This window comes from Schistocerca serialis, chromosome 3 (genome assembly GCF_023864345.2).
Source record: "Schistocerca serialis cubense isolate TAMUIC-IGC-003099 chromosome 3, iqSchSeri2.2, whole genome shotgun sequence".
Classification (NCBI taxonomy): Eukaryota; Metazoa; Arthropoda; class Insecta; order Orthoptera; family Acrididae; genus Schistocerca; species Schistocerca serialis.
Window position 1 is genome coordinate 791,918,774 of NC_064640.1, and position 24,309 is coordinate 791,943,082.

Genomic DNA, 24,309 nt, shown 5'->3' on the forward strand with positions numbered 1-24,309 from the left:
CACCAAAAATCAACAACCACTGGTTTGTTTCACATTACTTTTTTTTACTTTTTTACCGTTTAGCTACAAATTGTTGATTTGGTTTTTGATTCGTCGGCCAATGAACTAAATCAACAGAGCACCATTCATCTTTCAAGTGATAGTGAGAATACGTTTCTTCGAGAAACATATTGAATGTGGCGAAGTTTCACTCCATAGAAAACTGATTTTTTTTCTCGAGGTTCACCGACGGAATTCACATCTGTGATATTTGGGTGGTGCAATGGATAGCACGGTGGATTCGCACGTCTTAAAACTCGTGTCAAGCCAGGAACGGACGAATGAAAGACAGTAAAGAAGTTGTACAAACTGGTGGATACACATCGAAAGTTTTATATAGGTCTCCACACTTATTAAGCAGTTTGGTCACCAGAAAAAAATAGCGTGGTGCAATCTCTTCTACCGTCTACTCCTTCGTTCGACGGGTAATATGAACTATTTTGTTGTCAGAAAAGGAAGCACAGCTCTTCAAACCACTATGTATCGATGTTACATGATGTTCGAACACCGTATAGGTTCCGAAATCTTACAGGAGAGCTGATGTCAGTGATACGGGTCTATCTTCTTGTGTACTGCACATATCTCCAGTCATAATGTGTAGATTTTCCGTTGAGCTGTATATGATTATTAAATGAGAACGTGTTTCATTAGTGTACTTTCAAAGAAACCTAACTGATGTGATCTGGATTGGAAGACTCGCCGCTATTACGTGGTTTAAATGGCTCTGAGCACTATGGGACTTACAACTACTTAAACCTAATTAACCTAAGGACATCACACACATCCATGCCCGAGGCAGGATTCGAACCTGCGGCCGCAGCGGTCGCTGGGTTCCAGACTGTAGCGCCCAGAACCGCAAGGCCACTCCGGCCGGCTTTCCAACAGTAAACATCCCTTTGTACCTACTTACTGTATTCAAGTCTAGATCTCATCCCATTGTCAAATATACACTAAAGTAACGAAAGTTATGGGACAGCGATGCGTACGTATACAGATGGCGGCCGTATCGCGTCCTCAAGGTGCGTTGGTGGAGCAGTCATTTGTACACAGGTGATCATGTGAAAAGGTTTCCGCCGTGATTAGGGCCGCTCGACAGGAATTATCACGCTTAGAACGCAGAATGGTACTTGGAGCCAGACGCATGGGAAATTCTATCTCGGGAATCGTTAGGGAATTCAGTATTCCGACGTGAACAATGTCAAGAGTTTGCGAAGAGTACCAAATTTCAGGCATTACCTTTCCCTACGCGTAACTCAGTGGCCGACGGCCTTTAGTGCTAACAGACATGCATCACTGCGTGAAATAGTCGCAGAAATCAGTGTGGGACATACGACGAACGTATCCGTAGGACAATGCGGCGAAATGGGGCGTTAACTGGTAACAACAGCACATACGACATCGCCTGCAACGCCTCTCCTGGGCGCAGAACCGTATTAGTTGGACTCTAGATGACTGGAAAACCGTGTCTTGCTCAGTTGAGTCCCGATTTCAGTTGGTATGAGCAGATGGTAGGATCTCAGCGTCATGGATCCAAGCTGTCATCAAGGCACTGTGCAATCTGATGGTGGCTCCATAACGGCGTGGACTCTTTCTACGTGGAATGGACTGGGTCCTCTGGTTAAGTCCAGCTCTCGGACACCATTTGGAGTCTATTCTGAACTTCATTTCGCAAACAACGATGGGATTTTCATGGATGACAATGCCCCGTTTACTGGGCCACAATTGTTCGCGATGGGTTTGAAAAACATTCTGCACAATTCCAAAGAATGATTAGACCAACCAGAACGCCCGACATGGATCACATGGAACATTTATTGGACCTAATCGAGAAGTTAGTTCGTGCACAAAAGCATGCACCGGCAACACTTCCGCAATTATGGGCACCTAAGCAGACAGAATGGTTCAGTATTTCTGCAGGGAACTTCTAATGACTTGTTGATCCCATGCCACGTCGAGGAAAAAGGAGATTTGACACGATATTAAGTGGTGTCCCATCATTTTGTCATCTCAGTGTACTTCGTACAGCACATTACAGTTACAGAATTATGGTGGAAACATCACAGATCGCATTTTTCATGTACGGTATCTTGTAATTAGGTAGATCCTATAGTTTACATCTACATCGATACTCTGCTATCCAACTTACGGCTCGTGGCGGTGGGTACCCCGTACCACTACGAGACGTTTCCTTTCATGTTCCATTCGCAAATAGGAAGAGGGGAAAACGACTGTCTTTATGCCTCTATATACCTCCATATGAACTACAATTTCTTGTATCTTATCTTCGTGGTCCTCAAGAAAAGTGTCAGTTGGAGGCAACAAAATCGTTCTGCAGCCAGCTTCAAATTCCGGTTCTGTAAATTTTTTCAATAGTTTTCCTCGAAAAAAACGACGTCTTCCCTCCAGGGATTCCTATTTGAGTTCCCAAAGCATCTCCGTTACACTGGCGTATTGTTAGAACCTACTAGTAACAAATCTAGCATCCCGTCTCTGTATTGCTTCGGTGTCTTCCTACGTTTCAGAAAGTTACATTTGCTCCTGATATAATCAGCTTATGATATCAGTGATAAGCGGTGTGTGTGTGTGTGTGTGTGTGTGTGTGTGTGTGTGTGTGTGTGTGTGTGTGGGTGGGTGGGTGGGTGGGTGTGGTACCAGGCTCGAATTCTGCCTCGGGCATGGATGTGTGTGATGTCCTTAGGTTAGTTAGGTTTAAGTAGTTCTATGTCTAGGGGACTGATCACCTCAGATGTTAAGACCGATAGTGCTTAGAGCCCTTATGCGTGTGCGTGCGTGCTTGCGTTCGTGTTTGTGCGCGCACGCAACACTTCCTGTCTGTCTCTTTCTGCTTTTTCTACTGGCTGATGGCTGCTGGTGTTTCATAATGATCATCTCACCATAAAGTGCAGACATAGAATTATGGCGTTCAGGCAATCGATTATACTAATAAAAATGGCGCAGGGGTGGGTTGAGGGGCTTTACTGCTGAGCCATTGGCTACACTGATGAGTCTGCTGATGCTTTGAACACATCCATTAATTCACTGTCGAATGTATAACGTTGGCGTAATCAACTCTAGACATCATAGATATTATGGAACTAATATCTCTGAATACGTAATGATTTCGACGCACATTGAATGCTCGACTGGTTGCAAAATTCTTGTTAGATATTTTTATAAGAAACTTACTAAAACATGTCGTGGAATTCATAGGTTATACCATTGGTATTACAGATATCTCTAGCTTCCACAAGTTTTAGGCAGTGTGGTGTCACAGGGCTTAGGCCTGTCCCACCCCTCATAAAATCGACCAAGACTTATACGAATAATTGTAAGAACAGTTATTATTATTATGTTCTTTAAGTTTCTTTTTGGGTTTTCAGAAATACTGTGGGAAGAAAGTTTATTTATGTTGCAGATAACGTGGAAGACGTTGCCCAACGATCACCACGAAACTTCGACGTAGCGGCAAGTGGGCAAGGAATAAAACGAATGCTGCAAACCACCGCGAGCCATGGAAGAGCCTGGGCCGCGAGGGCGTCGAGCTTCCTAGGTCGTTGTTGGACAACGTCAAAGGAAGAGATGTTCTGCTTTCTCTTTGTAAACAGATCGATCGAGTCTTGAAAGGTTCATGTAAAACGTATAGGCGGGTGACACATTAATTGGGACCCGTAGCCTGTAATACTTCCACAGTTATTAAAAAGTTGTTAAACGGCAACACCAATAGTTCATCATTTATATAGATAGAAAGTAGTAAAGATATGGGAAAGGAAGAGTTGCGGCTTCAGAACGAAAAGTGATGCATCGCTCAGCAACAAAGAAAGACGTAAACAGCGGGCGTTACGTGGTGAATACAAATCAACTGATAAAATAGTAAGTCTGTAATTAAGCGTAAAGCCACGTAACACTGCAGCAGGAAAGTATATTTCACCTGTGTGCTGATTTCGCGGTTCATACGCGGCGGACGGCGCAGCTGTGTGCTGAGACTGTCTTTAGCGAGAAGTGACGCACGCCAGACACGTGCGGGGTACAGGGCGTTGCTCGCAGCCCGCAGCATTGCTGAGTGCTGGCTCGCCTATGAGGCTTCTCTCAGAGGCAAAGCAGGGGCAACGCTTTCAATTCGCGCGCCTTCCGCTCGACGCTGCGGCGAGGTTGCGACAAATGCTGCTGTACCGTAACGACGACGTTGCTCCGACGTGTTGGAATTAAATTGTAATCATGCATAACAGTAATGCAAAAGCCAGCCACCCGTGTGTACTTACGGGGTAGACTTGTTTTTGAAGTAGCGCACAATTTGTAGACACACTGGCTGAGGAGTGCGCACACCTCCAACCGCTGCTGCTTAGACTGTCCTGAGCACTCTTTGCTACTACTTTAACAGCAACTGTCCTTACACACACACATTCAGTTGTTATTAAAACTAGATTGGTCTGAGCACTCTCTGGTAGTAGTTTCAAAAATGGTTCTAATGGCTCTGAGGTCATCAGTCCCTAAGCCTACACACCCATGCCCGAGGGAGGACTCTAACCTCCGCCGGGACCAGCCGCACAGTCCATGACTGCAGCGTACGAGACCGCTCGGCTAATGCCGCGCGGCAACAGGCACATGTAAGTAAGAGGAGTTGCCAGCGGATATTGAAAAGTTTTAATTTGAAGCCACATCGTGTGAGGATTGTGGAGCAATTTACGGGAGGATGACAATCAGAAACGTGTAGAATACTGCTCCTGGTTCAAATGGCTCTGAGCGCTATGGGACTCAACTGCTGGGGTCAGAAGTCCCCTAGAACTTAGAACTACTTAAACCTAACTAACCTAAGGACATCACACACATCCATGCCCGAGACAGGATTCGAACCGGTGACTGTAGCGGTCGCGCGGTTCCAGACTGAAGCGCCTAGAACCGCTCGGCCACGCCGGCTGGCGGTTGTAGTTTAATAGCAGCTTGAGTATCTTTTACAACTCTTCCTCAGTGCACAAATTTCAAAGAATAAATGTCCTAATAATCCGCTCCGCCTCTGAGTTGGATGCTGGATGGAAGCCAGCGGTGGTCAGGTGCTGTATACAACTGCGGCAACAGAACGCCTGAAACCACGACGCCGTAAATTAGGGACCATTACCGGAGACTATCGTGGGTGGTGCACTGTCTATTGCTAATATGGCCGAGAGCGCCCTGACAGTTTATCTCGCTGTTGTGGTGGACATCCGTACTATTTAGAGGAAGTTGGACATTGTGTGCACCAGTATCAGCCACGTTTCTCCAGGAAAGTGACCAGTGAAATCCACGTGTACTCTGTTCCACAGCTGAGCCGGTTGAGGACACGATGGAAAATTCTTCGAAGGGCCACTAGGTTCTACAAACAGTACTGAAACTGCATCAATGCACGTTCGATGTGGCTTTTTGTTGCTGGCCGAAATACGAGTGGCGTTCAGCAAGTAAAGTAACACATTTTTTCTGAAGGCAGAATGGTTTTATTAGGGATTTCAATGTACCGTATTTTTCCCAACTTTTTTGGCTACGGTACTTATTTTTCGACATAATCGCCGTTCAATGCGACGGCCTTACACCGCCTTACAGGGAAGGCCTGTATGCCTGATGGTACCAATCTACTAGCGATATCGGAGCCAACGTCTTGGTGCATCAGTACCTCCCGACCATCCATGTACTGCTGCCCGTGGAGTGTATCCTTCATTAGGCCAAACAGATGAAATTTCGAAGTAGTTAGGATGAGGAAGAACAGTCTAATGAAGTTTAGTGAGCTCTAACCGAGTGGCCGACCTATGTGCGACCTTGCAGTTTCATGGAGGAGGAGAAGTTCGTTTGCATTTTTGTGGCTACGAACATACTACTGTCGTTTCTTCAGTTTCCTGAGGGTAGCAGTATATTGCTCCCTCTTACGTATATCTCGCGAGGAGACCATGAGGATAAAATCAGAGAGATTAGAGCCCACACAGAGGCACACCGACAATCTTTCTTTCCACCAACAATACGAGACTAGAATAGAAGGGAGAACCGATAGAGGTACTCAAAGTACCCTCCGCCACACACAGACAGGTGGTTTGCGGAGTATGGATGTAGATGTAGAAGTAGCATAAAACACTTCAGAGGTGATCGATGGACCATGGGGGAGAATAGAATAACCATTCAGAGCCCCTAAGGACCGTACCCATGACTTTAACGGATAAGGGGGCGAACATGAACTTTTTCTTCGGAGGGGAGGTGATGTAGATCCACTCCATGGATTGCGGTTTTGTTTCCGGTTCCATTAGTGAACCCATGTTTCATCACCTCTGACGATGTTGGACAAAACGATCAGCCTCGTAACACTTAAGAAATTCCGCACATGTGGTACTCCGTTGATCTTTATGGTTTTCTGTTAGGCGGCGAGGAACCCAGCGGTCACACACTTTTGAGTACCCCAGCTGGTGAACGATTGCGTCAGATTACCAACAGAGACGTCCAGTTGTGCTGCGAGGTATATAACTGCGATATGTCGATCACTTAGAATGAGAGTGTTTCCAACACTGCAGGAGTCACAACTGTGAGCGGTCGGCTGGTACGCGGGAGATCTACATCTACACTTATACTCCGCAAGCCACCAAACGGTGTGTGGCGGATGGCACTTTACGTGCCACTGTCATTACCTCCCTTTCCTGTTCCAGTCGCGTATGGTTCGCGGGAAGAACGACTGCCGGAAAGCCTCCGTGCGCGCTCGAATCTCTCTAATTTTACATTCGTGATCGCCTCGGGAGGTATAAGTAGGGGGAAGCAATATATTCGATACCTCATCCAGAAACGCACTCTCTCGAAACCTGGACAGCAAGCTACACCGCGATGCAGAGCGCCTCTCTTGCAGAGCCTGCCACTGGAGTTTGCTAAACATCTCCGTAACGCTATCACGCTTACCAAATGATCCTGTGACGAAACGCGCCGCTCTTCTTTGGATCTTCTCTACCTACTCTGTCAACCCGACCTGGTACGGATCCCACACTGATGAGCAATACTCAAGTATAGGTCGAACGAGTGTTTTGTAAGCCACCTCCTTTGTTGATGGACTACATTTTCTAAGGACTCTCCCAATGAATCTCAACCTGGTACCCGCCTTACCAACAATCAATTTTATATGATCATTCCACTTCAAATTGTTCCGCACGCATACTCCCAGGTATTTTACAGAAGTAACTGCTACCAGTGTTTCTTCTGCTATCATATAATCATACAATAAAGGATCCTTCTTTCTATGCATTCGCAATACATTACATTTGTCTATGTTAAGGGTCAGTTGCCACTCCCTGCACCAAGTGCCTATCCGCTGCAGATCTTCCTGCATTTCGCTGCAATTTTCTAATGCTACAACTCCTTTGTATACTACAGCATCATCCGCGAAAAGCGGCATGGAACTTCCGACACTATCTACTAGGTCATTTATATATATTGTGGAAAGCAATGGTCCCATAACACTCCCCTGTGGCATGCCAGAGGCTACTTTCACGTCTGTAGACGTCTCTCCATTGATAACAACATGCTGTGTTCTGTTTGCTAAAAACTCTTCAATCCAGCCACACAGCTGGTCTGATATTCCGTAGGCTCTTACTTTGTTTATCAGGCGACAGTGCGGAACTGTATCGAACGCCTTCCGGAAGTCAAGGAAAATGGCATCTACCTGAGAGCCTGTATCTAATATTTTCTGGGTCTCATGAACAAATAGCCGGCCGAAGTGGCAGTGCGGTTCTAGGCGCTGCAGTCTGGAACCGCGAGACCGCCACGGTCGCAGGTTCGAATCCTGCCTCGGGCATGGATGTGTGTGATGTCCTTACGTTAGTTAGGTTTTACTAGTTCTAAGTTCTAGGGGACTAATGACCTCAGAAGTTGAGTCCCATAGTGCTCAGAGCCATCTGAACCATTTTTATTTTATTTTTTTTTTTTGAACAATAGAAGCGAGTTTGGTCTCACACGATCGTTTATTCCTACAGAGTAGATCCTGGGTTTCCAGAAATGACATGATACGCGACCAAAAAACATGTTCTAAAATTCTACAACAGATCGACGTCAGAGATATAGGCCTATAGTTTTGCGCATCTGCTCGACGACCCTTCTTGAAGACTAGGACTACCTGTGCTCTTTTCCAATCATTTGGAACCTTCCGTTCCTCTAGAGACTTGCGGGGGCAAGTTCTTTCGCGTACTCTGTGTAGAATCGAATTGGTATCCCGTCAGGTCCAGTGGACTTTCCTCTGTTGAGTGATTCCAGTTGCTTTTCTATTCCTTGGACACTTATTTAGATGTCAGCCATTTTTTCGTTTGTGCGAGGATTTAGAGAAGGAACTGCAGTGCGGTCTTCCTTTGTGAAACAGCTTTGGAAAAAGGTGTTTAGTATTTCAGCTTTACGCGTGTCATCCTCTGTTTCAATGCCATCATCATCCCAGAGTGTCTGGATATGCTGTTTCGATCCACTTACTGATTTAACGTAAGACCAGAACTTTCTAGGATTTTCTGTCAAGTAGGACAGTGCTGCGCGACCTTGTTTCGATAATGACAGACGCCTCGCCCAACGAGTCACCCTGCTTTTGTGAACTGCCACATCTCCATAAACATTCCAGAAGCGCATATGAATGTCTGCGATGCTCTAGTTTTCCGCCAAAAGAAACTCTATGACAGCTTCCTGCTTGGAACGCATCTCCGATACAGACGTCATTTTCAAGCCGACATGTAGCGTCGCCGTCTATCGGAACTTCATGAAACTACAGGGGCTGAAGCGGGAATATTCCACGACGATCCACACCAAATTACGCATTTTTTCAACTGATGGTTCAAATGGTTCTGAGCACTATGGGACTTAACATCTGTGGTCATCAGTCCCCTAGAACTTAGAACTACTTAAGCCTAACTAACCAAAGGACAACACACACATCCATGCCCGAGGCAGGATTCGAAACTGCGACCGTAGCTGTCGCGCGGCTTAAGACTGTAGCGCCTAGAACCGCTCGGCCTCTCCGGCCGGCTTTTCAACTGAAATCGGCTGGGGAAAAGAAGTGTTGTATTACTTATTGAACGACCCTCGTACATGCCGTCTAGCTAACGCTTTCATGGGAGACATCCTTCAGTGAAAAGAATGCAGCTACAGGTGGATATGTGGATAGAGTGGAACTACAATGCAGCACTTGTCGTCCTCTGTTGTAAACAGTAACACCCAATGACTCAAATGAGACACTCTTTCATATTTAAATATGGTCGAAAACCGAGACTGGCGTCCTTAGGGAGGTTTGAACTGCTGCAACAACGCTGCGCAACACTGGGTCGCGAATTGTGGTTGCTGCTACTTCTTTGACGCGTGTGGGAAATTCTTGCAGCGTTATTTCTAAAGCATCGTCAATTGCAATACAAACTATTTCTCCCTATCGAACTCCGTATCGGGATCCACGGGCAACCTGGAGAACGCATCAGCATTGCCATGCTGTACTGTGGGCCGAAAATGGATACTATAAATAGAATTGCTGAGAAATAATGACCAACACTGTAGTCTCTGAGCTGTCACGTCAGGGAGTCTGGCCTTAGGTTTTGACTAAAATATCAGTGGTATACGATCCATGACCAAGTGAAATTTGGAGGCATAAAGGATAACGAGAAACTCCTTAACACCATACACGATAGCGAGCATGTGTTTCTCTATGTAGTAGTATTTTCTTTGAGCGGACGAGAGGTTCATGGATGCAGAATCAATCGGTAGTTCTGATACTTCCAGTTTTCTTTGGGACAGCATGGTCCAGTCTCGTACTACGATGTATCAGTCGTCAGTACAAAGCTTTTCGTTGTATCAAAGGTAGCAAGGCGAGCAGCAAAGCGTAATCAATGTTTTACCGCATAAAAAGTTTGTGACAAGCTGTAAGGTGTCAGGCAAATCCAACACCTTCCATGAAAACCCTGACATGATAAGCAAATCCAGTAGTATGTAACATAGCTCCGAATAAATCATGACATTAAATTAACCAAAGTAATACGAGTAACGAGTGAGCAAATGGAATACCACAGACTGACACAAGAATGCCTAAATGCATGTCATACCTTCCCACCGTCAGACAGACGCAGTTCCGAAGAGAGAAACGAGAACAGAAGCCGAGAGCACAACCGTGTTAAACTGGAAGGCCCTACGATAAGGGACGGACACCCACGTCACCAGCTAACCGCTAGGACCACCCCCCAGCCCATGTTCAAAGCTAGAGCCCTCCAGAAGAACAGTATAGATCTTACGATAACACAAAAAGGGCTGCACCACCCGCAAGTTTTAGCGTGAGACTTTTTCGCGTCTCTGTTACGTTAGGACCACCCCCCAGCCCATGTTAAAAGATAGAGCCCTCCAGAAGAACAGTATAGATCTTACAATAACACTAAAGGACCACACCAGCTGCAAGTTATAGCGTGAGACTTTTTCGCGTCTCTGTTACGTTGCAAACTTTAAAAAACATTGCCCCACCACGAAAAGTATAGCGTTTCTCATTGGATAGACAGAATTTTTGTAGGCGGAGCTTAAGGTTAACATTGAGACCCTGATCAGTTAGATGAAAACGCAGCCAGATAGTTTTTTTTTAAACCAACTTCGGTAAATTGTAGTAAGGAGAAGTGAGGAGTTACTTCCGAGACAGCGAGGTGAGCGGAGCTGTGCTGTCCGCCGCCCCCTGACGAACACCGACAAGTTATTCAACGCACGCGATGCCGCATTTTTGAGTGCATAAGGCTTCACTCAGAACAGCAGAAGTCTCATCTGTTACGTCCCCTTTTTGCGTAATACTAGTGTCGATCGTCAATTAAAGCTCATGGTGTTCACATTTGCCACTTGAAGTAAAAATCTGAAACACGATGATTTTTCTGTTATACAGTTATTGAGAAGCCACATCAGCCACTGTAATTTACGACAAGTTAAATAAGTAATTAAAGATAATTGGTCACTGTAGACCATTTTGATGGTTTTCTCTTTTGTGAAACTTAATTTAAACCTGGATTATAGATGTGATATGGCATAGGTCATCCTTCGATCCATTGTAGAACTTGGAAACCCATTCAGGGAATATTCGTTCACATTATTGTTGAACGCAGTCGGTTTTTACCATCCTGTATTAAAACATTTCCGTTTATCAATAGTGCAATTTATAAACAATATTTTGTGAGTAGAATAAGATTTCCAATGGTAAACTTAACTGCTTTTTCGACGTTACTTTACCAGCTAACTAAAAATAGGAAAGCCTTGAACCCCTTCCACTAAATTTAGTTAGTATTAAGATTCTTTTACAGGGAGTGCAGTGGAGCTGACGCTGAAATCATTAATTATTTGATTACATCATCGCTAGTCTCACTGAACTCTTCTGAATTCTACGTGTCATGTGTGGTCTGGCGTCTCCTTACCAACAACAGGTCCCAGGTTCAAACTAGTCAATTCCCTAAAAAACACGCTCAGAGCGTCGTTGCGCGAAAGTGGTAGGGAGACATGATATAGAACAGACAGACACCACGCAGAATGTTAGAAAGCGTCTGACCAACCAGATTTCAAAACTTTCTTACAAAGTTGATCTAGAGGGTGTGGGGTCTCAGATAAATTTTGTAGGAATTCATTATATGGTTATAGTTCACCTTCCCAATGAACAAGCGCAGCTCCTTCAAGTACCGAGAGAGAGGTAACAACTGCTGCGACGTAGTCAAATGGTTGAAATGGCTCTGAGCACTAGGGGACTTAACATCTGTGGTCATCAGTCCCCTTGAACTTACAACTACTTAAACCGAACCAACCTAAGGACATCACACACATCCATGCCCGAGGCAGGATTCGAACCTGCGACCGTAGCGGTCACGCGGATCCAGACTGAAGCCCCTAGAACCACACGGCCACACCGGCCGGCGCGACGTAGCCATCCAGTGGTTTAATTCCCTTCTGATTTAAGACGTGTCCTAAATGCTAACCACTTGGTGAAGAAAAAATAAGAAACAGTACACTTTCCCAACTTACAACGCAGACAACTGTCCTCCAGCAACTGAAACACTACCTGCAGAGGATTAATGCATGGTGCGACAGCTGGCAGCTTTCCCTAAACGTAGATAAATGTAATATAATGCGCATACATAGGGGCAGAAATCCATTCCAGTACGATTATGCCATAGGTGGTAAATCATTGGAAGCGGTAACGACCGTAAAATACTTAGGAGTTACTATCCGGAGCGATCTGAAGTGGAATGATCACATAAAACAAATAGTCGGAAAAGCAGGCGCCAGGTTGAGATTCATAGGAAGAATTCTAAGAAAATGTGACTCATCGACGAAAGAAGTAGCTTACAAAACGCTTGTTCGTCCGATTCTTGAGTATTGCTCATCAGTATGGGACCCTTACCAGGTTGGATTAATAGAAGAGATAGACATGATCCAGCGAAAAGCAGCGCGATTCGTCATGGGGACATTTAGTCAGCGCGAGAGCGTTACGGAGATGCTGAACAAGCTCCAGTGGCGGACACTTCAAGAAAGGCGTTACGCAATACGGAGAGGTTTATTATCGAAATTACGAGAGAGCACATTCCGGGAAGAGATGGGCAACATATTACTACCGCCCACATATATCTCGCGTAATGATCACAACGAAAAGATCCGAGAAATTAGAGCAAATACGGAGACTTACAAGCAGTCGTTCTTTCCACGCACAATTCGTGAATGGAACAGGGAAGGGGGGATCAGATAGTGGTACAATAAGTACCCTCCGCCACACACCGTAAGGTGGCTCGCGGAGTATAGATGTAGATGTAGATGTAGATGTTTTGCAAATGTTCTTCCCTGGTGGCTCATGTGACAATTAAATCATTCAGACATGTGCCGCATTTCCGGATATTGCACACTCTGCTCTGTAATACGTTGAAAGGGTCCTGAGGCTGAATGCAACACCAAAAGGCACTCTAGTAAACTGATAGAGGTCAAACGATCTATTAATAAGGAGCAACTGCTGCGCCGGCAGGAGTGGCCGAGTGGTTGTATGCGCTACAGTCTGGGACCGCGCGACCGCTACGCTCCCAGGTCCGAATACACTCTGCTCTGTAATACGTTGAAAGGGTCCTGAGGCTGAATGCAACACCAAAAGGCACTCTAGTAAACTGATAGAGGTCAAACGATCTATTAATAAGGAGCAACTGCTGCGCCGGCAGGAGTGGCATAGTGGTTCTATGCGCTACAGTCTGGGACCGCGCGACCGCTACGCTCCCAGGTCCGAATCCTGCGTCGGGCATGGATGTGTGTGATGTCCTTAGGTTGGTTAGGCTTAAGTAGTTCTAAGTTCTAGGGGACTGATGACCTCAGAAGTTAAGTCCCATAGTTCTCAGACCCGTTGGAACCATTTTTTAGCAAGTGCTGCGACTCAGTAACGAGGGGTAACTACAGATAGGTATCTCTCCGAAAAATAGTGCCACCAGCCAACCTCGCCAGTAACTCCTCGGTGCGAGAAGTTCCTTGTGGCTTTAAAATCTCAGCACAACCGAATTGATACAATGGATTATCTAACCATCACTAACGGCGTTGACCATTTAATCGCTGCTACATGTGAAATAACCCCCACTTATTGTAGTCTGTCTAATTCAGCTTTACCTACATCTCTTATAGCAAATGGCAAAAGGGAGAGCACAGCGAATCTTAGGGGTCGCAGACGGCTCAAGCTGAATGTTGGCCACAAAGTCTCTTGCTGTACCCAACTTTGGTTTAAAATACTGTTTATGGGACTGTAAAAACGACTCGAGGTCGTGAAAAGGAATGACTACTGACAATAAATTAACGTGATCAACAATTTATAAACCAAACATGTAACATGTCAGCCGTCGTTTCAAATACACTACTGGCCATTAAAATTGCTACACCAAGAAGAAATGCAGATGATAAACGGGTATTCATTGGACAGATATATTATACTAGAACTGACATGTGATTACATTTTCACGCAGTTTGGGTGCCTAGATCCTGAGGACGTACCCAGAACAACCACCTCTGGCCGTAATAACGTCCTTGATACGCCTGGACATTGAGTCAAACAGAGCTTGAATGGCGTGTACAGGTACAGCTGCCCATGCAGCTTCAACACGATACCACAGTTCATTAAGAGTAGTGACTGGCATATTGTGACGAGCCAGTTGCTCGGCCACCATTGACCAGACGTTTGCAATAGGTGAGAGATCTGGAGAACTTGCTGGCCAGTGCAGCAGTCGAACATTTTCTGTATCCACAAAGGCCTGTACAGGACCTGCAACATGCGGTCGTGCATTATCCTGCTGAAATGTAGGGTTTCGCAGGGATCGAATGAAAAGTAGAGCCACGGGTCGTAACACATTTGAAATGTAACGTCCACAGTTGAAAGTGCCGTCAATTCGAACAATAGGTGACCGAGATGTGTAACCAATGGCACCCCATACCATCACGCCGGGTGATACGCCAGTATGGCGACGACGAATACACGCTTCCCAAGTGGCGTTCTCCGCGATATCGCCAAACACGGATGCGACCATCATGATGCTGTAAACAGAACCTGGATTCATTCCAAAAAATGACGTTTCGCCATTCGTGCACCCAGGTTCGTCGTTGAGTACACCATAGCAGGCGCTCCTGTCTGTGATGCAGCGTCGGCCTCCGAGCTGATAGTCCACGCTGCTGCAAACGTCGTCTAACTGTTCGTACAGATGGTTGTTGTCTTGCAAACGTCTCCATCTCTAGACTCAGGGATCGAGACGTGGCTGCACGATCCGTTCCAGCCATGCGGATAAGATGCCTGTCATCTCGAGTGCTAGTGATGCGAGGCCGTTGGGATCCAGCACGGCGTTCCGTATTACCCTCCTGAACCTACCGATTCCATATTCTGTTAACAGTCATTGGATCTCGATCAACGCGAGCAACAATGTCGCGATACCATAAACCGCAATCGCGATAGGCTACAATCCGACCTTTATCAAAGTCGGAAGCGTTATGGTACGCATTTCTCCTCCTTACACGAGGCATCACAACAACGTTTCACCAGGGACCGCCAGTCAACTGCCGGTTGTGTACAAGAAATCTGTTGGAAATTTTCTCATGTCAGCACGTTGTAGGTTTCGCCACCGGCGCCAACCTTGTGTGAATGCTCTGAAAAGCAAATCATTTGCATATCACAGCATCTTCTTCCTTTCGGTTAAATTTCATGTCTGTAACACGTCATCTTCGTGGTGTAGCAGTTTTAATGGCCAGTAGTGTAGAAACCAACTTTTACTCAGGTTTCAGCCAAAATAATTTGGCTTTCTTCAGAAGCCAGTGACACTAAACTATTGCATGCCAAAGTTTGGCCATGTCAGGTACAGAACTGTAGCACTGTAGTAACCAGTCATAAATTTCCTCAGAAGTAAGTTCTTTTACATATTACGCCGTTAAAGGTTTTAATGGTTATATTAATCCAATTCCTAATGTAAAGATAGCTACTGCTGTGTATCTATATTTACACGCGCGCATGCGCATGACCATCAGCGATGCTCGGTACACAGCTGCTCGCCGCGTTTAGTTCCGGCGCAGCTCTCGCGGCCTACCGAAATCGTCCGCACAATGAGGCCTGCTGATTCTCTTCAGTCGATGTAATGTAGATTTATGATTGGTTACTACGGTCTTACAGTTTTATACTTGACATGGCCAAACTTTGGCATGCAATAGTTTAGTGTCTCTGGCTTCTGAAGAAGGCCAAATTACACTCCTGGAAATGGAAAAAAGAACACATTGACACCGGTGTGTCAGACCCACCATACTTGCTCCGGACACTGCGAGAGGGCTGTACAAGCAATGATCACACGCACGGCACAGCGGACACACCAGGAACCGCGGTGTTGGCCGTCGAATGGCGCTAGCTGCGCAGCATTTGTGCACCGCCGCCGTCAGTGTCAGCCAGTCTGCCGTGGCATTCGGAGCTCCATCGCAGTCTTTAACACTGGTAGCATGCCGCGACAGCGTGGACGTGAACCGTATGTGCAGTTGACGGACTTTGAGCGGTGGATGTAGCACCTGGGTCATGCCTTATAATCCAAGAGACTTCCCGATGGCATGGAGGGACGGCCGTCACCGTCTGCTGTACCAGAACAGGAATGGGGACCATTGCGCGATTTGTGTGAAGGCCGGTCCAACGTCGGGGAAAGCTTACTCCAAGTATGCACCTTACTAATTTGCTGAACATAGCGTGTGACGAGACAGCTTTTCGACAAGTAAGTTTGACTCGGGCTTGTGTGCCCCTAGTAAGAGAGACCCAGCTGTGTCGTCTGACGACGTACTACGGGAAAAACTACTATCCACTTCTGCTGTGTGGCACTTACTGGCAAATGCTCCCTGGGCAGCCGCCGACAGCTCATGTGATCGTGGTCTCTGTGTCAAGTCGGCCAGCGATGGGGCAGACGACTCGTAAGCCTTCGCTTGAAATGACTTACCTTGGGAAAACCGAATGATTACATCGCGGATAATTGAATCCGAGTAAGATACGCCACACTGATTACAATCAAACTTACAATCTCTAGACAAACCGTGGAACTCCACCATTTTTCGTTAACCCGATTTCGTCACTGATTCAACTTAAGGCTCGCTGCTACAGCATGCGATTTACGCTCAAAATGTGCAGTCAATGCCGTACCCAACTCATCAGATTTCAACCACGCGAAGTCCATTCGGCAACAAAACTTTTACACTTAATTTCAAAGAAAGAATCTAGAAGAAAGGAGGAGTGCACTCATACCTACAGGGTCACTGACATTACTTACCTCGCAGCGGAGCAAGAAAAGTTTCGGGCAGTTGTCCCACTTCTCCGTATCTACGTCGAAAGGTCCGAAAGGTGGAGAGGGGTTGTGTTCGGCGGCACCTGTTGCTGCAGATGCTCTCGGGATGCAAACGCTTGCAGAAGCTCAGCTTGCTCCTCCTGCTGCTACTGTACTTGCAGCTGCTGCTGGCATAATTCCATCAGCCAGTCGTCCATCATGATGCAACCCGACCGATGCACGTATGAGCCAGTTTCGCTGCCATTTCTACAACTCGTTCCTGGTTTACGGGTTTAAAAGAATGAAATTCGCGAACTGAGGGAAAATACCGCACTCTCTGCGGGCCGTATCAATTTGTCAACAGTGAGTGCTCTAACGTCCGAAGAACAAAACCAGTCGAAACCGTACGCAACCCGGAAACGTCAACAGCACACACAAAACGTGAAAAAGAAAATCAGGAGGAAGAGAGAGAGAGAGAGAGAGAGAGAGAGAGAGAGAGAGAGAGAGAGGGGGTGGGGAAATAGCCCAGAGTCCACAAGTGAACTGAGTCTGCGGCTGCCTTACCTTCTCATCTAGGTCACCACAAGCTCTTTCCAACACACTAATTGCGCGGGGGCCCTGTCGGCGTCCGTCGTGATCCAGTTCACTGGCTGCCAGCATCGTTGGATGCGCGTCCTTCGTCGCTTAAGCATTATCGACAGGAGTGGATACGAAGGAATCCTTGCATACACATCCAGAAGCTATTCACTAGACTGGCTACGGTACTACCTGAAGTCAGAACAGTGACCGTTATTCTCTCCCAGTCCCCATGGTTCACACAGCCAGAGGATGAAAATATACGAGGTACATCTTTTTCAGACTACATTCAATATCCTCATGTCAGCTGCCTTGCATCACCTAATATTGAGAGCTGGTACATCATCAATTTTGATTTGTGCCATAAAATCCATATACTGTTTGGTAAGCAGTAAAAGTCAATTTTCTCAAAGATATTTTCTAGAGCAAATTATAGTTCAGAAATTGTGTATGTAGTTTAGCCACTCGCATTAGGGTTAGCCAATTTGCAGAATATGCTACGAAGCCATTAATTTATAATGCCAAAAGGATCCAAAGCACAGACACCAAATTTCGAGAGAAACAGATCTTTGTGGAAACGAGATTTGTAGACTATCAGACACATAGGCATTACTTGTTTCTTAACCGAGTCTCAACATCATATATTTACTATGAAAAAAATAATCTGCCCACACTATATTATGAATTTTTGATTAATATTTGTGATTATATTTATTATTAATGTTTCTTCACAAAATTTCCATATACAGATTAGTGACATAGTGTCTTTTGGCAGTAGTAAAGTATGTAATTAACTTGAAACTACAATCAGAACGTGAAGAACAGATACTTAATGCACCACACACACAGTTATAACCTTTTCCAACACTTCATGGTCTGGTCCTCGTTATCGTCATTTTCATAATGCACGTTCTGTGGCTTCAGGTTCATATGAAATTGCCGATATATCATCGATCACGAAGTACTACTACTACTTCTACTACTACTACGTATACGATTTGGACAATAAACTGTGTTGCCAACCCTAGATAACAATTCAGGCACCCCAAGCAACAAAATTATGGTTTGTGTTTTGGGTCCATATGGAAACGAATATCCGAGAAATCGGTTAGACAGGCTCTCGTGAATGTTTATATATACAGTGTGGGCTTAGAGATACAGAGAGATGTGGCTCACCGTAAGAGCAACAGATTTCAGGATTTTACGGACACGTTTCAGAGTCGATGATGGTGTGTTTTGGACACTTATGGTTCTCAGCGCCTTGTAATTAATATGGTATTTTAACGTCAGGTAGGTAGGTATTTACACACCTAAATTTTTTTTGTTCTGTTCTAACAATTTTTACGACCAATTTTATGGTCTCTTTTACGGTCAGTTTTCCGATATTCCGATTTTACGCCCATCTTTTACGGCTTCATTTGATCTATCCGTCAAAACCAAAGAATTTTAGGATGACAGGGTACTTCAGTTCGTTCGTTTGGGAGTAACACAGGTGATACGGCTCCTTTCAAGAAGTGTATAAAATGAATCTGATATATTTCTTACACTCCAAATACAAAAAAAAAAAAAAAAAAAGAAAATCTGTTGCTCATGCGTGCCATACCTTCATAGTAACAATGTTACACTACACGCATTAATGATGTCAAATATGAACTTATCTTTCACAGCCCTAAAAATTATAAGCGCGACCCTGTATTAACGTGATACGGTTACTAAATCCTTAGAAGCTGTATCTCACTATCGCCAGAAGCTGGCAGTTACATATAAGTTATGACTCTGTTGCTGCTCCACAGTCTCTAGAATTAACGCAAGTTTAAGAGGCTGGCACACAGGTCCGTACCTCACAGGCATTTTTATAAGCTGCAAGTGTGTGTGTGCATTTATTGATAGACATTGCACACACGATTACAGTAATAGCCACTCTTTGTCATGCTGTTATTTTTTGAACAATATTCCTCCTGACTGCAGCGTTAACTGTCATACGATCCTCCATTATCACGCCTTTCCATTTTTGATCCATAAAGTTGTGAATACATACCTCTGCTGGATGTTTACAAAAAATAGTCTAGTTAAGCTTCTCATTCCTCAACGCAAGCGGCTCGTCAATTGAGCACATGAGACATGAATGTATTTACAGACAGTCAACGAATTATAACACTCACGCTATCGAATTGTAAAAATTGAAATTGGTCGACGGGTGGAAGAGTGAGCTTGCACGTCATTGCCCGAGACATCAGTGGCCCGGGACCCCACAGCATTGAGCTTCCAGGAAAGTTGACGCCAAAAAGTGCTGCCCGAACTGGCAGTGATACCCTAGTAACATCAAGTTTCAGTGAGGACAAGGAAGTAAATATGCACTGTACATATGGGAACTGTTAATTTACTTGGAAAGACCCCACTATCATACAGTGCATTGGGCGCTGAACCCAAACGAGTATCTTTTGTTGCACGGAACTAACGAGTATCTTACTATGTTTCAATTACTATTAAATAATACAGAAGACGCTCTAAAATGGCATTTCAATTAATGTTTTCTACGTCTTTTACAATTCATGTCCTTCTGAACTCAGTTGTTTTGCAGGAGTAGTATCTATGAATTTTCACGTATGTATGATTGTGATTTAAACTTCGAACACCAATGTTATTTAACAGACAAAAATCTTGAACTGTCGTCTCTACATATTGTCGCAAAATTCATCGTCTCTGCCTCCAGCCACAAAGTTCTATGACACACTACTGACGTCCGAACACAGAAATCCTGAAATTATTTATAAAATACTAGACGACAGGAAGGGGAATCAAGTGGAACTATCAAGGTTGTTTGTAACTGATTAGTATACACTGAGTAAACAACAAGCAAAAATAACTTAAACAGGGGATATAATATTTTGAATGCAAATGTCATTTGTCTGAATAACAATCTAGATCACAATTTTAATTATTTTCGCTGACTGATTTCAGCCTGTATAGCTTACATTCAGATCTACAAATTAATGCGATTAGGTAATTAATATTTTCCATATGGTAACGAATGTACCTGGTACAAACACGTATATATCAACACAGTCGTTCGCATTCTCTATTTCCGCGAAGCTAGTACATCACTGCGGCATTATCACGTTTATACAGGGTATTCCAGGAAGAACTGTGAGTATCATGAATGTGACGGGAATAGTCATTCGAAGGAAACACATCTAGTAAACATGGGCTCTAAAATGCGTACCTTAAGAGCTATGAACACCTGCACAGTAGGAGAGAGATGTTATGCAGCAGCGAGAATGAACAAGTGCCAACTGCACTTAATCTATGCATTTTAGAGCCGATGTTTTCTAGACAGTTTTGCTTCTAATGATCGTTTGTCATATACCTGAATATTGGCCTCTATTCCTGGGCACCACGAATAATCATTAAGGTCACTCTAACAGTTCTATTGACGACTCATAACAGTTGCTGCCACAAGTTTTTAGATGAACTGTCACTTATAGTCTGTTTTATTACTTTTTTGTCTTCTGGTCTTAGGGACTCATTTGGAACCGGGACTGATCACTGATAAGAATTACACTCTACTGAATGAGATAACAGGCCGAAGAAGTGTATGGAAACTATTCGGACAGCGGTGGAATACCAACCATATTGTGGCCCGCCATACGACCCTACAACCAAGAGTGATGGTCTGGGGTGGCATTTCATTTCAAGCATAGCGGTACATCTACGATATTCTACACCCTGTTTTGTTGTCTTACATGGCAAACCATCCTGGGCTCACATTTCAGCAAGATAATGCCCATCCGCTCACGGTGAGAGTTCCTACTGCTTGTCTTCGTGTTTACCAAACCCTGTCGTGGCCAGCAAGGTTGCCGGATCTCTCTCCACTTGAGAACGTGTAAGTAGGCTGTTCAGGTTTTTATATTGGTAACGCCACGTAGCGCTCTGTATGAAAATCACTGGCTGTGCTGTGTGCAGTCTGTGGCTGGTTTGCATTGTTGTTGGCTATTTTAGTGTTGGGCAACTGGATGTTAACAGCGCGTAGCGTTGCGCAGTTGGAGGTGAGCCGACAGCAGTGGTGGATGTGGGGAGAGAAATGGCGGAGTTTTTGAAATTTGTAAGACTGGATGTCATGAACTGCTATGTATATTATGATTTTTCAACACTATTAAGGTAAATACATTGTTTGTTCTCTATTAAAATCTTTCATTTGCTAACTATGCCTATTAGTAGTTAGTGCCTTCAGTAGTTTGAATCTTTTATTTAGCTGGCAGTAGTGGCACTCGCTGTATTGCAGTAGTTCGAGTGACGAAGATTTTTGTGAGGTAAGTGATTTGTGAAAGGTATAGGTTAATGTTAGGCAGGGCCATTCTTTTGTAGGGATTATTGAAAGTCAGATTGCTTTGCGCTAAAACGCATTGTGTGTCAGTTTAAGCACAGTCATGTATAATTTTTCAAAGGGGACGTTTCAAACGTTTGGAGCAGTATGGGCAGGGCACTCCAACCAGCTCGGGATTTTGACGACCTAACGCTCCGATTGGACAGAATTTTGTACAGTACCCATCAGGAGGTCATGCAACGACTATCAGTCAATGCCAAGCCTAATAACTGCTTACATAAGGGTCAGAGGTGGACCAACGCGTTGTTGACTTGCTCATTTCGTGAAGCTCTTTCTCTTGAATAAATCATCCTTTTTTCTGATATTATAAACATATGTTTGTCTGTACATGTACATCATATCTACTAATTTATGCCCCATTCGGATAATTCCTTCTGGTGCGTACTTTATTGCCCTAGAACGTATTTATTGCTATGTAGCGTATAGCTAACTTTAATTGTTATTGTAGATCTGGTTGAAACCGGTCATAGAAAATGAATGAAAGTGTAATATACACCGTGGTATCCAGATAATTCGGATATGCAGAACACTGTGGTGTTTTCAGGTAGGAATAATGCTGTCTTTTAGACGAATGTAGACGATAATTCCACACAGAGTTAAAAAAAAGCTTTAGAGATATATATTTACCGTCGACTGAAGTGTGATGTCCACTAAAAGATATAAGTAAAGTGGAAGTCATCAGCTTTTTATGTCCTTAACCTCTTGCCATCGTTGTATAACATCAAGTGCTTTGTAGACTACACGTTGTTTTTGTATCCTTGCCTATGGAATTTCTGTGGGGGGTAAAATAGATAAAGTCCGAATAATAGTTTCAAACTACAAGAATGTATCAAGGATAAAACTAAATATTGTAATAGAGCTAACCGGAAACGTCTGTTTAAAAAGTTGTTGATTCCAACTGCACAGTTGGAGTAAATCTCTCATGGACGTCAAAAGAAGCAGAAGCAATTATTACATTGAATGCTCAATACATGATCAGAAAACAAGAGCCAGTTTTAACTTACATTAATCGATAGCCAAATTAACGAAATCTCGAATCAGTGTTTTCCGCTAGGGAGTAATGATTATTTAGTTAATACAAAAAAGTGTTGCTTCATAATTTCTTCCGTGTTGGTGAAAATATTTATACCCAGGATCTCTGGCTAATAATACTGATATCATAATGTTTTCCAGATCTCAACATAATTCACTGTCGAGTAATGATGGCTTAGCTGTCGAGAAACCATCTGAGCATTGTCAGTCTGTTTTAGATAATTTAGGATAATATGTTACGAGTGATTAATTTATATCTTGTGTTTTAGTATGCACTCTACAAATACAAATGAATTACAACTTATCGTGATAACATGGCGGAGAAAATATTTTTTATTAATATAAATTATGCATATCTGTCACGAATTAGCACGATAATATGCCCTTTCGCCTTCGAAACGGTCTGTGTCTGCGTTCAGAGTTCAGTGCCATTGAAGAAGAATGGCAGTACTGCCATGAAGGTATGGAAATGTAGCACGAGGAGTAGAAACGTAACCAAATACATAACAGATGATTCAGTGACGCAGTAGGTCAATAGTATTGGCAGAAGAAGAAAAAGTGTGCAATTCGCAACTTTTTTACCTTTATATCTGCAGAGTGCGGAATCAAAGTAGAGAATGAACTTACTGCGGAGAAGTTGTCGTAGGATTTATTTACTTATCGTCACTCTGTTCGCTAGCTGCTGTTTCACCGAAGAGCTAGGAATCTTGTCTCCAGCGAGATTTGGACAGAAAACTAATGCGGCTTTCCGCTTGAAGGAAGAACCCTTTATAACTAAGCTAGCTTTCAACTACATCAGACAACGCCCTCTTGTTGTCCAACTGAAGGCTAAAACGCAGAATTCGCAACATAAATGGTGAAATAAGCAGCATTTTCTGTTGGAACGAGCATCTTGGACTCAAAACCATAAAATTCTTACCTCTATGTCATACCTCAAGTAAGAATAATTCAGAATATTTAATCCAATTGAAAAAAAAATATATGGAATGAATTTACCAGTATCAGACTGAAGCACGCCAAAAAATAAATCCTCAGTCAAATATTTGTCAAACGTATTCTACAGTGTTGCCAATTCTCCATTAGACTAGGCAAAGGCAGAATACTTTTACTCAGCCGATGTGTTTCTTGAGCTGGCTGGCACTGGGAATGATCACCCTTAAAAGACAGTGTGTTGCTGACTGCCACTGCGTTGATTGAGAGCAGAAATACCCAGTGTAGACAAATGAATTTTGTTCACATTTCTGTAAATATGATTTCGGGTCGAAAGCATAATTACGAATAACATCCAGATGCACCGACTGTAACACGAACATCGTAAATGAAGAGCAGGGAAAGTTATTTCAGTTGTTCTCCGCTTCAGCAGCTGTAGCAGCTGTTTTGGTTTTTAAAACTTAAAGCGAACTGAAAACTAGAAAATTCATTCAGCACAAGCCATTCGCTTTTATAACATCACCATAGTTTAACGTTATTAGTAAATAACATTCATTTTAATGTTATATACTTTGAAACAGTCATACTTAC